Consider the following 17,222-nt stretch of genomic DNA (forward strand, 5'->3'; position numbering starts at 1 on the left):
TATGAAATAGAGCTTCATTTTACACAGGAGGAAACGAAGGCATACAGAAGTTACAGGGCTTGTTCTCAGTTCCAAATTTCATTAGTGTCAGAGCTGGAATCAGACACCCAAGATCTCTGAGGCCCAAGCCTAGCACTCTCTCCCATAGATTCTACCACACTGGCTCTTTTTGCTAAGTGGCCCTCTGGCTCTGCACATATTAATCTAATGCACTCACTGGAGGAGAATCAAAATATAACAATGGAATCTCATTGCTATCACACTAAACCTAAAAGATCTAACTGTCTATAAAGTCACCCAATCTTTCATGTTTTCAAAATGGTTCAATGAAATAAGTGAACAAGCTGCTAAGTGTTCATTTTCTATATTTACTAGTACATTTTTGCCTCTCTGTGCCAACCTATCCCTCTTCTCCTACATCCAAGTAAATCTGAACAAAAGCTTAATATTACAATTTGCAAAAAACTCTCCTACCAAATGTCAACTGAGAAATAGAAGGTAAGATACACTGACACATCTTTCAGAAAAGATCACAAGTATTTAATTTAAATGCCTACTACGTGCTCAACAGTTATTGAGTTTCCAGTACTGGCTTCACTTTCATTCATTCTCCTCAGCTCTCTGGTCAAGGTAACAGAGTTGGAATATTCCTTGTTCCCCAAGGTCACATTCAGGTTTTCCCCCTACTTCTATCACTCAGTAACCTCTCTTCCTTTGAAGTTCATGCTATTAGTATCACCTAACAAAATCCTGGTAGCTGTAGTCTATAGACTCCCAAATCACTCCTTTTCCTTCCTCAATGAGTTTGGTTCTTGTTCACATATTTCAGGTGCGCCCGACTCTTCATGATACCATATGGGGCTTTCTTGGCAAAGATACTGGAGTGGTTTGGCATTTCCTTCTCTAGCTCATTTTACAGATGAGGGAAACTTGCCCAGGGTCACACAGCTAGTAAGTGTGTGAGACCAGATTTGAACTCAGGAAGATGAGTCTTCCTGACTTTAGGCCCAGCACTGGCCACCTAGCTGCCCTAATCAGTTCAGAACTTGGCTAAAACTTTCCTTCCTCCCTAACTCCTGCCCTAGTACAAGGGGACTTCAATATACATAATGACTCTCCCTCAAATACTCTTAACTATTCAGTTCCACAACCTACTCACTTCCCATGAGCTACTTCTCCAACTCACCTCAGCCACCCACAAAGATCATTCCCTTGATCTTGGCATCACCCACAAATGTACTACTTCTGTGTTCACAGATCCTCAAACCTCCCTATCTGACCATAATCTACTGGCTTTTCACCTCTCCCTTTGCCTTACCTTAAAAACAACACCAACCAACAAAACAAAACCCCAATTCTTCACCCACACCTTGACATCTGATCCCTTGACCTCTCAATTATCTCCCAGGACATTTCTCCTAGCCTCTCTCTCTGCTTTTCCGCCATCTTGACCCACTAGTGAACTGATTCAATTCTATACTGTCCTCCTCCACTGGATCCCTAATTCCCTTATCATTTCACTGATTATTCTCTACAAAGCCTTAGTCTTGTATCACTTCCACAATTCACAGCCTTCACTCCTACACATGTGCTACTGAATGAAGATGGAGAAAAATCACACCTTTATCACTAGGCTCACGACCAATTTATATTACACAACTCCAACTGGGCCCTCACTGCTGTTGGCAATCCTACCATACCCTCATTACTGACTCACTGTCCCACTCTCCCCAGAGGTTCTTCTAAACCTTTTCATCCCTCCTAACCCTCCCATGGCTCCCCCTCTTCCAACCGTCTTAGCTGAGAACCTTGCCTCATATTTTACAGGACAGAATTGAAGCCACTCCCTATGAGCTCCTTCTTCTCCCATTCCTCCTCTTTCCCTAAGATGCTTTCTCCCTCTGTCCCCTCTTTCACCTCTGTCTCACATACGGAAGTGGCCTTACTTCTTACCAAGGCTAATCTCCCTCCTTATTCAACCAACCCCATTCGATCCCATCTTCTTCAGCAAATTGCCCCCTCTGTCATCCCGACTCTGTGACTTACTTTCAATCTCTCCCTATCCTCTGGCTTATTCCCTACTGCCTACAAACATGGCCATGTGTCCTCTATGCTGAAAAAATTTCACTTGATCCTTCCATCCCTACTATCATCCTATATCTCTTCTGCCCTTTGTAGTAAAACTCCAGGAAAAGGCTATCTACAACAGATGACTTTACTTTCTCTCCTCTCACTCTCTTCTTAACCCCTGAGATCCAGCTTCCAACCTTATCATTCCACTGAAATTTCTCTCTCCAGAGTAACGAATGATTTCTTAGTTCCCTTTCTTTTCTTATTTTTCATTCTCTAGTGCTTAATACAGTGCCTAGCACATACTAGGCACTTAATAAATGTTTAGTGATTGATTCATTGATACCAATTTATTCTCCTGGACCTCTTGGCAGGCTTTGACACTGTTGATCACCCTCTCCTTCTTGGCACTCTATTCTCTCTAAGCTTTCAGCACACCACTGTGTCCTGTGCTTTTTAAATAATTAATTGCTGGGGCAGCTAGATGGCACAGTGGATAAAGCACCAGCCCTGGATTCAGGAAGACCTGAGTTCAAATCTGGCCTCAGACACTTGACACTTACTAGCTATGTGACCCTGGGCAAGTCACTTAACCCTCATTGCCCTGCAAAAGAACAAAACAAAATTTTAAAAAATAATAATTAATTGCTATTGATATCAGTTTTGGGTAAGAATATATTAATTTATTAATATTATACCAGTAAAGGATTGATCATGTATCTCCCTAACTTTTCATGTTCTCAGGATGTATGGTAGAGAAAGCAGGGAGAGAGCTTTAGCATTCCAGTTAGAGAGAGCAAGAAAAAACTTTAGGAATATCATTTTGACAGCTGAATGGAGGACACATTGGAGGAGAGAGAGACTCTAGACAGACAAATCAATCAGAAAGCCATTACAATAGTCCAAGCATAAGCTAACATCGGGATGGAGGTTGTAAAAGAGGAAAGAATTAATATGAAAGGTTCTTCCTGAAAGTGGAGGGAGCCAAACAGAGTAAGGTTATATGAGCACTGAGTAGTTTCTAATCATCTAAGCAACAATCTACATATCCAGAGTTGTACATGGGAAAAGACTAGTAGTGACGGATGACTGCCTACAGAGTGCTAATGAACTGATAACAGAGAAGTCAACTAACTTCCCAGGACACTATCCAGGAAATGAAAGAGCACTTCCCCACACTTGTTATATTTAATGATTACTGCCGACTTCTGGTGATCCAAATGTACCCAAATGATACTGCCGGACAGAAGAAGGAAAGCAGTGTTGGTTATGAAATCTTGGATAGCTAGGGGTCTTAAGGATAGACGACCTGAGTTTAAATTGGCACTCAGTCACTTAACTAGCTGCATGATCCTGAGCAAGTCACTTAACCTCTGTCTGCCTCAGTAACCTCAATAATAAAATGGGGATAATAATAGCACCTACCTCACAGGGTTGTTGTGAGGATGAAAAAAAATACTTGTAAATAGCTTAGCACATAGTAGGTGCTTAATAAATGCTCCTTTCTTTCCTTCCTTTGTTGGGCAACAAACTAAAGGCCTAAGGGGCATAGGTAGTATCCTCATCACTGCTGCTAATAGAAGGTAAGGATTTCCAAAAAGGAAAGCAGATTTGGGAAGCGAATAGGGGGAAACAAACACACTACTACTATGTGCCAGGCACTATGCCAAGAGCTTTACAAATATCTCATTCTGATCCTTACAACAAGAAATAGGTTGAAAAGATTGTATCCTGGATGGTTTTAAATTTCTGGAACAGTTTAAAATACAAGACAGACTACTGGCCCTGAGAGAGAACTCCTAACAAGGTCTATTAAACTCTTGCAAATCTAATCAAAAAGATGATTAGATCACTATTCCTAAGGCAAAGATTCTTTTAAGTGGCCACTCTCCAGATCAATAACCTTCAGGGATTGGTTCTCCATTACCTTTAGAATAAACTCCTCTGCTTTGAATTTAAAGTCTTTCATAATCTGGTTCCAGTCGCTTTTTTCAAACTTATTAATTTTTTTAAATGACAAAATAAAAAAAAAAGAAGGTAATGATATTGGTCTAAATGGTCTAAAGGACTTTGCCAACTCTAAAATTCTAAGGTACTATATTCCAGAATAAGTTTTTTTTATAATCAGCTCAATTTTTGCTGGCAAGAGTTACAAAACACTGAGTCAAATAACAGTGCAATATGAATATAACAGATAATGTCATACAAGAATAGGGAGGGTTGTGATTTGCTCACTTTTCTTCTTTGCCTTTTATTTTTTCTATGGCTATTTTATGAATGATTTACTTTGACACAAGGTAAATATTGTATGCCTGTCTTAGGAATAAAAATTATTATATTTGTGGTCATTCCTTCTGGACAAAACAATTACCTAGACATATATAATTTTTTATATGGGATGGTTCACACCCATGACATGGGTTTTCCTCAGTAAAAAAATAAAAAAAAAGCTTCCCCCTAACATCTTTACATGTTGAAGTACAAAATGCTAAGAGAAAGACTTTGGGGGGGGGCAGGAGGGGGCAGGGCAATGAGAGTTAAGTGACTTGCCCAGGGTCACACAGATAGTATGTGTCAAGTGTCTGAGGCCAGATTTGAACTCAGGTATTTCTGAGTCCAGGGCCGATGCTTTATCCACTGTGCCACCTAGATGCCCGACTTTTTTTTTTTTCAGGGCAAGGAGGGTTAAGTGACTTGCCCAGGGTTACATGGCTAGTATGTGTCAAGTGTGAGGACAGATTTGAACTCAGGTCCTCCTGAATCCAGGGCCTGTGCTTTTATCCACTGTGCCACCTACCTGCCCCCGACTTTTTTTTTTTTAAATAACTGTTATAGGGGCAGCTAGGTGGCGCAATGGATAGAGCACCAGCCCTGGAGTCAGGAGTACCTGAGTTCAAATCCGGCCTCAGACACTTAACACTTACTAGCTGTGTGACCCTAGGCAAGTCACTTAACCCCAATTGCCTCACTAAAAAAAAAAATAAATAACTGTTATATCCTGAGAAGCTTTTTGGGGAAATATATAACAATATGCCCTTACTCTTAAAGTCAATAGTTCAGATGTACACAGAGAATAAATTATTTACCTAAAGTCTCAAAAAGTAGGGTCAGGATTGGAATCCAGATCTCCAGAATTCCAATGCAATGTTCCTTTTACCATATTAATTATATAGGAACAAAAAAAATTATATACGAGGTAAAAAGAAGTTACAAAAGTTTACAAAAACAAACTGAAAAGCAATGATAACTCCAGTTCCCATCTATAAAACTGGAAAGATAGTGCCCTCAGAAGAAACTTTATTTTTTTCCAGTCATGTCTGACTCATGACTCCATTTCTGGAGGGGTTTTCTTAGCAAAAATACTTCAGTAGTTTATCATTTCCCTCTCCAGCTCATTTTATACTTCAGGAAACAGGCAAAGAGAGTTAAGTGACTTACCCAGGGTCATACAGTTAGTGTGTGAGGCCAGATTTGAACTCAGGGAGGTGAGTCTTCCTGAATCCAGGTCTGGTGCTCTATCCACTGAGCCACCTAGCTGAAATGAAGGGCCTTGGAATAGCAAATCATTCTGAACAACCTGAGCTCAAGTCCCGCCTCTAACACTTTTAATCTACATAACCTTGGGTAAAAATACTTGTCTCTAGGCCTTAATGTCTTCATCTGTAAAATGAAGGATCTCAAATAGATGGTCTCTATGGCTCCTTTTAGCTCTAAGATTTATGATTCTATGAACATGTATTAAGTCTGGGGCGGGGCCGGGGGCCGGGGGGAGAGATGAGAAATACAAGTAGAGATAGCTTCTCAAACACTACTTAAGGTTAGAAGACTGGAAAAGATTAGGGCCAGGTTAGAATGTTAAAAACAAAAGTTTCACATTTATTTATGTTTCTGAAACTATGTAGTACACTTAACACAGAAAAGCAGAAACTTCTACAAAAACAACCAAACATCTCCCCACAATTAACTAGTTCTAAAAATGGCCCTAGCAACAGAATTTTAAAATACACTACTCCAATCTAAAGCCCCTTACCACCTACTCACATCCTTTGTACTTCAATGATTCTGTAATTAAGCTAAACCATATTTTTTTTTATTTCTAATGTAATATTTTCAAAACACAAAGTACTGAATGTTAAAATTGTCAACCCAAGAATAAAGACTTACATTTCAATTGAAAAGAAACTTCAATTTTTAAACTTCTTTACTGTTTTATGAGGAAATGCTTTTATTAACATTAGAGCAGGTATGAAAAAACTATCATATATAAATTATGATTCCAAAATGTCCTATTAGAGGCAAACACAATGATAAATTATGGAAGAGAATAATCTAAGAGTAGAAAGTGACCTTAGAAGGAATCTGGTCAAACTTTTGACCAAATGCAGGATTTCCCTCTACATATCCTATAACAGATAAGTGGTGCTATAGCCTCTGCTTGAGTATCTCAAGAGGAAAAGGTAGCCTGCTATTTCAAAAGTTAGGCCAGGGTACAGCTAGGTGGTGGAGTGGATAAAGCACCAGCCCTGGATTCAGGAGGACCTGAGTTCAAATCCAGCCTCAGACACTTGACACTTACTAGCTGTGAGACCCTGGGCAAGTCACTTAACCCTCGGTACCCCACCCCACACCCCCAAAAAAGCTAAGCCAACATGTCTTTGGAAAGTTAAAGATAGGAAGAAATAATAAGATAAAATCTATTTTTATTTCCAGCAAGATGCTTCTAAGGTCTCCATTTCCTGCTGCTACAACATGCTTCCCTGGACCATGAATTTCTACTTTCTAGAATTGATCAGCTTAGACAGCTAAATTTGTGTCTAAATGTATATGAGCAGTTGATGATACTTGACTATAGCTCAGAATACAGTTTAAGGCTGAATATACAGAGCTGGGAATCATCCATATAGAAATGATACTTGAACTCATGGGAGCCAATGAGATCATCAAATGATATATAATGAGATGAGATGAACCTTTTGTGTATGTATCTTTGGCAATTGCATGAAAATCTATGCACTCTTCAGAATAATGTTTTTAAATACATAAAATATAAAGGATTACAAAGTAAATTAATTATATTGAAACAGTTATAAAAAAAAGTTTTTAATTCATAAATCCTAGGTTAAGAACCTCTAATATAAAGGGAAAAGAAGAGGGCCAAGCAAAGACCATGAGGATACACCGATGGTTAGTGGGCATGAGCTAGATGAAAATCTAGTAAAGACCAAAGAGTGATCAGACAAGAGACAGCATGTCACAGAAAGCTATAGAAGAGAGACTATATAGGAGAAGAAGGTGACTGACAGTGTCAAAGGCTACGCAGAAGTCAAGAAGGATCGGGATGTATAAAAGGCTATCACATTTGGAATGAAAAGTCATTGGTCACTTGAAAAAAGCACTTTCAATTGAAGGGTGACCTCAGAAGCCTGATTGCAGAGACTCAGAATTGAGAGGAAAAGAAGTGAAAGCATGATTGTACACGGCTTTCTCAGTTTACACAAGACAAGGACATTAAGAGGAATAATAGAATCAAGTGATATGGGTTTTTTTGTTTTTATTGTATTTAAGTTCAAGCAAACAACAGTATGTTTGCATCAGGGAAGGAGAGGGGAGAGAGGAAGAAACTGAAGACAAGTCAAAAAGTAGGATGGCAATCTGCTGGAAAAGATGAAATGTGATGGAATCAAAGATGAATGTAGATAGGTTTCAAGAAGAAACTTCTTGAGATTTCCTACTGATGAGAGATGAGGATGAAGGAGAAGAGAGTGGAGGAAGTTACCTGAGTGACATAAGATAAGGAGAGAAGGGAGAGCTCTTAGTGAATGGCTTCAATTTTGTCAATGAAATATGAGGTAAGGTTCTCAGCTAAGAGGATAATAGTAAGGGATGATGTAGAAGGGTTAGGGAGGTATAGCCGTTGTGGTGAGTGGGGAAGCGATGAGGGCACATTTGAGATTATGTAACATATATTTGTATTCGACTCCATAAGATTCTGTAATTTTCTCCAGTGCAGTTCACCAGTACATGAAAAGAAAAGGCAGTAGACAGTAGAAGTAATCCAAGACTGGAGATTGGCATTATCCATGAAAGGACAAGGAAGCAAGATAACCCAGTATAGAAGAGAGTGGAGTTGAATTGATTTACCCAAGGGTCAAAATATGGGACAGAAAGTACAGCCACTATAAGCATTGTGGCCTAGGAAAGAACTGAAGGGTGAAGGAATGGAGGTCCCAGGCAAGAAAAAACCATGGCTAAGGAATGGGAGGTAAGAAGATCAGGAGGAAAGATGCAATGATTAGAGGTTATGATGTGGTAAAAAGAAACTTCAGAGGTCATGAAAGTAAAGCAGAATGCTCATTGGTGATGGCACCTAGGTGCTATGAGTAAAGTTCAACCAGTACTATATAGTACTTCAAAGGATACAGTATGATCAGAAGGAAGCCAAGCCTCAGTACGCATCAGAAGATGGAAGGAGGGAGAAAGGAAAAGGTTTAAGATTAAAGCAAATGTATTAATTGTGGAGCAGGCATTCAACAGAGTAGAATGTGGAAGGATTGGGTCAATCTGGAGTGGAGTATTTGGGGAGTATAATTAAGCTAGGGAATGGGTTTGTACTTCAACAGTCATGGGTCCAGAATCCCTGGGGTGGGGTAAGTAAAAAACAACAGTCTGCTGATAAAGGTTTAACAACAGGCTTTCCAAAAAAGCAGGACATACTTCTAAATTTAATCTAAATTATTAAAATTTTCTCCACAACTTTCTTAAGTCTAGACAATCAACAAAATAATAAATTAGGCCCTGTTCTGAATTGTTGGTTTCTACTCAAACTGAACATTTAATTGTCTCTGTCAGCCTGTTGGAACTGGCTTCAGAATACCCCAAGTGGAAGAGGTAAGAGAATTAAGGCATTAAGGAATGAGTTAATTAATTAGTTAATAAATAACTAACAATTAACAAATAAATCTACCCAAGACACTCATAGTAGGCAGGCACAGGCAAAGGTATGGCCTAGGGAAGTCCCAGGTGTCAGGAGCTGGCATTTTAAAGTAGTTTGGATCTGGGAAAGACTTCCTGAACACCAGAGAAGACTCTGGAACAAAGAGGCCAAAGTGGATGAACTGAATCTGAGGCTGATATGGGCCCTGGGGAGAAGACAAAGGCCAAAGGTAGGTTACCTGGATCCAAGACTGACACAAAGAGGGCTCCAGGGAAAATCCCAGAAATTAATCAATTCTTGCTTTTTCCTGATAAGAACTGCAGGGAGGTCACACTTCAAAAAAGCCCAGATTTCATCAACATAAATATTTCTCTCCACCAATGCAGATAATAAATCCATTACAACTTAGTAGCATACTTAATAGATGAATAACTGTGGTAAAAAAAAAATTTTACAATTTCATCATGTAGTTGCCAAACTTCTAGTGACAAACCTCCCTAGACTTAAGTGAGCTAGTTCTCGAATAACAAATATACAGTCCATGGCTGCATTCAAAGCCTTTCAAGATTGGGAGGACTTTCTAAGTCTTCTGTTTATTAACCTAATCTCTAAGAACCCAAAGTCATGCCACACAGTCATAGGAGAAGGGACTTTAATTAAGGAAAGAAGGTTGTCAACTCCCACACATTCTAAGTCTACCTTTCTAACATCTCTTCTCTGCTATAGACACCACTCGGGTGCAGGCCCTTATCATTCATGCCTGGTTGGTTTCCCAGCCTTCAAGGCTCTCCCTATTCCAATCCATCCTCCACTCAGCTGTCAAAGTGATCTGACCTCGCTGACTCCCCACTATCGCCAGCATCATATGCAGAATGCTGTTGGCTTTTAAAAGCGCTTCAAACCTGGCCTCTTTCTAGCTTTCCAATTTTCCACCATTTTATTCCCTCCATCTATTCTGCAACCCAGTGATACTGGCCTTAGCTTGTTCCTAACAGAAAACACTCCATCTCCTGACAAGATGTTCACTGGCTGTCTGCCGTAGTTGGAATTCTCCTCCTTCATCTACACTCCTGGTTTTCCTGGCTTCCTTCAAGTCTCAGCTAAAATCCCACCTTTTACACGAAGGCTTTCCCAGTCCTCCTTAATATTTTCTCTTTCCTTTGAAATTATCTCCAATTTATCCCATACATAAGTTGTTTGCATGTTGTATCCCATAAAGCCATGGACTCCTTGAAAGCAGGGAATGTTCCTGCCTTTCTTTGTATACCTAGCCTTACCACAGTGCCTGCAACATAGTAGATGCTCAATAAATGATTGCTGATTTGACTTAACTAGTATTATGTGGGAGAAGCTAGGTAGTACAGTGGATAGAGCACTGGCTCTGGATTCAGGAGGACTTGAGTTCAAATCTGACCTTAGACACTTGAGACTTACTAGTTGTGTGACCCTGGGCAAGTCACTTAATCCTCATTGCCCCGCAAAAAAATTTTTTTTTAATTGTGATGTAGCACTAGCATTAGATTATGATCTAGCATGACTACAAAGGGTAGTAAACTTTGCTTCCAAGGACACACATAAAGAAGTTATTTCCAGACTCCTTTCTGATAACATGAAATATATCTCAGGAAAATTACAGAGCTCTGGAAAGTATGAAGGCAGCACTGGATCCAGAGAAACTTGTCCAAAAGCAGAGGGCAAAAGGGGATGGATAATAGTGGGAGAATGAATCATAATCATAAGTAAGTACAGGAGAAGTTCAATGACTATTTTTTATATATATGGAAAGACAGTCAATTCTAACTTTTCCAACAGGGAATTACAGGGATAATTAAACATAAAGAACATAGCTCTTTCACATTAGCCTATAAACAACTGATTTCTTATGAGGGGTAATTAATCAAGTTAATCTAAATAATGAGAAAAAGATCTAAACAATGAGAAGAATGAACCCAGGCTGTAGGCAAGCTTGGAAAGGATGGAACTGGTTGGTAATTGTAGTAATACTTGGATAACCGTTGGCACTCAAGATATTAAATGATTATAATTTTGAATTCTGACCTGTAACAGTAAGTCTGCAAAGTCCCATAATGCTAGGCTTGGGGTCCAAAATAAGTTAAGGTTCATATAACATTTGCCAGAGTTTTTATGTCTATTTTGATATGATCTATTCCCACAAACAAAGAACAAAAAGTTTCTTGCTTTATAACTTTGCTCAGGCACTTGAATAAAAAACAGTATATGGAGACAAAAAGCATCTGAGAAACACCATTACTTTCTATAAACAAACTTGAGAATTCCCAGTTCCAAAAGCTACTTGGCTCTCACAAATGGAACAAAACTGTGCCAACTACACCGATATTTCTTGGTAAGCTGCTTCCAACTAGATAAAGAACGTTATTCTTACAAAATTAGACAGATGAACTCTTGAGAACCAAATGCACAGGACTGTTCATTTCACCATCAAGATCTAAAGCCAGAAATGAAATCACAGTCCCAATAACCAACGTTTTCCAGCTTCCAAGGAGAATGTATGGCTCTGTCCACATTGTAATGTTCACTTATACACAGTATCAATAACACTGTGCAATGATCAGCTATGATAGACTTCATTCTTCTTAGCAACACAATGATCCAAGACAATTCCAAAAGAATCATAATGGAAAATGCTCTCCACATCCAGAAAAAGAACTGATAGAGTCTGAATGTTGATCAAACGATACTATTTTCACTTTTTTTTTCATGGTTTTTTTCCCCTTTTGCTCTGTTTCTTCTTTCACATCATGACCAATGTGGGGGAAAAAGCCAAATAGAATGTTCACTACAAATATAATGTATTCACTACTTATAATAAATTAAATAAACTTATTCGGGTCTGACTACAGACATGTTATTGCACTAGTCCCTGTGGCTCAAAAGGCCAATGAGGAATAAGTTCACATAAAATATACTCATTACGCATAACTGAAGTCAATTTCTAAAATATTTTATGTCATTTGTAACTTGTCTTTTTCCTTAAAAAAAGGAATTGCATTCTAAGCTGGCCAGCTACTGCTTCCCAAAAACTATTATTTCCTAGAAATCCTTTAATAGCACAGTGTTTCAACGAATTCCTAAAGCATTTCTTCTGTCTTGCATGCTTATGATCAAATAATTCAGTTCACAGGACAACAAATGACTGGGAGTTCTGTTATTATTCATTCAACAACTAAAACTCTCCCAGAAAGGCTATACTGTAATGTGTATTACTTAAGCATTGTTATATAGTATTTCAGAATTTTGTTATTGCTCTTGTCTTCTTACTTATTCCATTTCATTGAGAGTTGACATAAAAAAAAAAACTTCTTCAAAAGCTGAATGTAAAAAAATAATTTTTTAAAAAAGATGTGACTGTTCAAGATCTCATCACTTGCTTAAATAATTAGGGTACTGCTTCATAAATGTTAAATTCGATTCAGTACAAATACAGTTTTGGCACTCAAGTCAGTCAACCAGCTTCCCAAATGACACCACAAACTTTCTTCAGGTCTTAAATTCTTTGTCAACCTTGCTAACATGAACACTCAGCATCTGGAGCTTTCACAAAACCAGCTGAAGTATACAGGGCATCAATCAATACCTAGAGACTTGGACCAAGCAGAGAAGAAGGCCTCTAATAATTTAACATGACAAGCTAGAGCCCAAAATGGGTCAGATAGAATGGAATGGGAAAATATTTAGTACATACTTACTATGTGAAAAGCACCATGCTAGGTGCTGGGGAAACAGAAAAAAATCAAGACAGTTGTTGATCTTACTTTGTCTAGACCAAATAAGATTAAAAGTAAAAGAATAAAAAAAGCAAATTTAAGATTACAAGTGTTAAAGGCTAAAATTCTAGCTAGTCTGTCTAAAATATCTAATGCGTGGTCGCCAATAAATTATAAGCTTTAGCAAGAGTTAGGCTTTTAAGCATTTATTAAGGAGAATAAGAATTTGGTAAAGAGAGAAGGAAAGGCCTACATTCATCTACCTATTAAAGGGAGAGCACATTTCTAGCTCCACTCTCCGCCAGAGTCCCCAGGAAAAGAGACCCAGTCAGAGCACCAGGCTCCCCCTCTTCTTCCTCCTACAAGCAGACGTCACTTCCTGATGCCAAAGAAAAGACTCCTGGTCTTGCCCTCAAAGACCTTCACTTCATGGCGGAGCTTTTCTACAGTAAGTCTCCAGCAGGTGGTGTCATTCCAATCGTTACATAAGAATAGCTAAAATGAAAACAAAAATTGCAAAATTCCTTCTATTTAATTTTGAATTGCCTAGAATCGGGGAGGGTATAAGGAAACAGTTACCCAGCAGGTCATTCTACAAACCTAGATAATTCAGGGCTGTCAGGATGAATTTTTCTCACTTTAATAGTATTTACTAATTTAGGAATTGTTTTAGTATAATGATATTAAATATTCAGTGTAGAGTTTGGTTATTCTTACAGTTTAGGAGTCTTACCAAAACACTATCTGGAGATAAATAGCTTTTTTTTTTTAAATTTCTAAGCTTACCACTGAAATTTTTTTCACCTAAAAATCTTACTACTTACTATAGTAATGTTAAACTCTATTGGCCTTGAATTACTACACTTTTATTAGCATTCTAACTTTTAGATAAAGATAGCCACAACAAACAGGGAGGCCAACTTTTTCATACTCATTTACAATCTGTAAATTTGATGTGTATCGTACAATGGTTTAGAATAATGTACCTCAGTATTTTTCCACAGCTGTGGTACTAGTAACATAGAAGAACAGCACTCAAACTCACTGGTGTTAAATTTTAGACTTGGAGTTACTGAATTATTGATACCCTTTGACCCAGAGATCCCAATACTGTTTCTAGCCCAAGAAGATTAATGATAGCAATACAAGACCCACATGTGCAAAAATAGTTTTGGCAGCATTATTTGTAAAAACTAATAATAAAAATAATAATGTCTGGTAACAAATTATGTACCTATAAAATTGTCTTGTTTGTTTGTTTTCATAATATTTGAAATGCTCATTTTTGATGGTAATTGTTAAGTTCGTACAAAAAAGAGAAAAAATTACCAAATTATGTGCCCATTCATTACAGAATGATAGAACAATTTGTAGTAAATGAATGTAATGGAATATTTAAAACATAATAACAATATGAAGATTTCATAGAAACATGAGAAAACTTGTGCAAAGAAAAACAGAATGAAGAAAGCAGACCCCCAAAACCAGTATACATAATGACTGATATTTTAAATAATAATGCTAAAGGACACAAAAAGTCAGATATCAACAAAGGTATCAAATGATTCATTAAAGCACTATTCTTAGCATCTATTAACAATTAGTTTTTAGAAAGTTGAAAGTGACAAGTACAATTGTTTTGGGGAAAGATACACTATGGGAGATTTAAGTATCTACTGGATGGTGTTGCAATAAAGCAAAATGTTATCAATAAAGTCATTGTAAATCTTAAGCTTTAAAGTCGATTTTTAAGTCAATACCATTTCTAGTATTTATTTTCTCAGATGGCTAATGACACAATGAGGACAGGTTACAAGAAGATAATGCTCAAACTACGAGTTAGTCTTTCTAAAACTTTAAGTAAATTATATTTCATTTCTTAGAATTCTACACAACTCAATTGGAAAAAAAATCTAAGTATAAAACTTCTATACAAAGTGTGTCTCTTCTATTTTCACTTCATTATCTTCCCCACTGTTCCCAGTTCCCTACACCAATAGCAGGTATAGAAACTTCCTGGTGACTGAAATTCTTCTTTTAAAGTAGCCATCAAAACATAGCAAAAACAAAGAGATTGCTACCAAGATTAACTGTATGCTCTGGGTTAGCATTCCTAAATCTCATCCAAACAAGTTAATCTCATTAAGGTAATCTTAAACTTTCTTTTTTTTTTTTTAAATTTTTTTTTTTAGTGAAGCAATTGGGGTTAAGTGACTTGCCCAGGGTCACACAGCTAGTAAGTGTTAAGTGTCTGAGGCTGGATTTGAACTCAGGTACTCCTGAATCCAAGGCCGGTGCTCTATCCACTGCGCCACCTAGCTGCCCCGCATTAAGGTAATCTTAAAAAGAGCAAGGAATTAGCAAGAACTAGAATATTCAGTGAAATTTTAACATGGGAAATGTTTTTCACAAGCCAGTAACACAAGAAAAAAAATGACAAAACAAAGCAAACTTTGAAATTTAAAAACTACAGTTTGGTTGTTTTTGCTATTACTTATGCCCCAGGCTGCCTTTTTATCTCTTCGTATTTTTTTCCTCAAGGACCCAGGAGGAAGATTCACTAAGATAAAGATGGGAGGACAGTTTCTGATAATTCTGGCATTAAAGAATAGAGACCTCTCTCCCCCTCCCTACTGCCTAGGATTCTAGGATCTTGTTTGGAACTTGAAGAAGTCAAAGGATAAGAAACAGGGAATTAATTTGTGCACCAAAAAATGTCCCACTGCCCTTGCAATTCAGGCTTCTGAAAGCAAAGAGAAGGGAGTGACCACGATCCTAGACTAGAGATGGGGATCCAGGAGGCACTGGAATCAAAGATCCAAAGTTGTTGAAACTGCCTGCTGTTGTGAAGTGGAAACTCTAGTCTTCCCAGTTTCCCCTTATTTGTAGTCCTTAATCCAGAGGTGGGAATGAAGGCTCCTCCTCCCATTTCATTTCCATGAGGCACAGGTACCTGTGGTAGGAATTGTCCAGTCACACCCAAAGATGTAGAAAAACTATACAGAGGTGACAGTTGAATGAGAACATCTCCATATAAAAGCCTTTAATCCAATTTCCTTTTTCACTTTATTATATATATATAAAACAAACTGTATGATCTCAGCATACTAAATCTCTGAATGCAATGGTAAGTAAACAGAGGGAAGAATCTTAGGGGCAAGTTAGAGGCTCTCAGCCAAGCAGATAGCATTCTGAACAATATTTCACTGCATCTCCTAGATTAATTCAGTGTTTAATTAATCTGTTAACTGTTGAGTTCATCAAAACTACGTTAGCTAGTTTGGAGACTTGGAATGCAGAGCAGTTTAGGAATTCTGCAGCTGAGTCTTCTGGTGGCCAGCAAGGATACTGAGACCTCTCAGGAAAGGACTATCTTGTCAAGGGGCCCCAGAAAGCAATTTACAACACTGGAAAAGCACCACCTAATAGGCAACTCAGATAGTTTCCACCATCACAGAGTGTTATTTTTTCTTTCTTGTGGGCTTAAGGAAAATAATCCCAGAACCAAAAAGAGTCACATTGATGTAGGAGGCAAAAAGGGGTTAATAAAAAAAACCTAAGACCCAAGCTTTAATTCAGATATTAGCTCCAAAAGGGAGTTAGACCCCAGTTAATGGATAACTTATGCTAGGTTCTTGTACCCACATAAATCAGTACCCATCATGGGAACAGAGGGACCTAGGCCATGGAGACCTGAAGACAATAAAGGAAATGACAAAGGTATAGAAATTCTAATGAAAAATGGAGATATTTTGAAACTAGCCATGGGAATCAGAAAGAGACATGTGGAAGAAAGGCCAAATTTGTCCCCAGATTCACCTTATGACGCTAAACCCCCAAAACACACCTCCACTGAAAAAGGTACCTGCCTCAGGGTTGGCTTAGGACCCCAGGAACTCCAAATTAGGATAAGCCCTCCCCTGTAACACCCCTAGGTGGAGAATATTATAATGAGAAGGACAGGCCCTCCCCTGTACCTCCCCAAGGTGGAGATTATTATAACGAGACTGATAATCAATTTATCCATACTATTACTATAACTGTCTTTCCTTTCACTATTGAAGAGATACCTTTCCACTATTCTGGTTCTCTCCCTGTGGTCACCCACAGTATTGCAATGAAACTTGGGAGACTGAGTCACTGAGTCTTGTAATTCTTTTGGGACGATTCATGATCAATTTGACCCCAAATTCCACCCCACATGAACATGAGGGCCAATGTTACATTATGTAATTTAGGCCACCATTGATGAAAGAAATCTTTCCCTTATCTTTGAGACAGATAATTTCTCCCATTATTAATTCTAATAAATATGTATATGTAATGATTGAAGTGACGCCACCTGCTAGAGAGCTACTCTACGAAAGCTCCGCCATGAGGAGGGGTTGGAGGGCAAGCCATGCGGCTTTTCTTTGGTGTCAGGAAGTGACGTTTGCTTGTGGGTACTGTCTATCAAAGCTACCAGCAATTAG

The 17,222-nt window shown here is 38.2% G+C and overlaps 1 protein-coding gene across 4 annotated transcripts in view; it reads right to left on the minus strand.

Moving 5' to 3' along the window:
• The window catches only part of MPP7 (MAGUK p55 scaffold protein 7), a 229,527-nt gene that overhangs the window by 199,020 nt on the left and 13,285 nt on the right, over window positions 1–17,222 (minus strand). The gene's annotated exons all lie outside the window — the stretch shown is intronic.

Source organism: Dromiciops gliroides, chromosome 5, assembly GCF_019393635.1.
Source record: "Dromiciops gliroides isolate mDroGli1 chromosome 5, mDroGli1.pri, whole genome shotgun sequence".
NCBI lineage: Eukaryota > Metazoa > Chordata > Mammalia > Microbiotheria > Microbiotheriidae > Dromiciops > Dromiciops gliroides.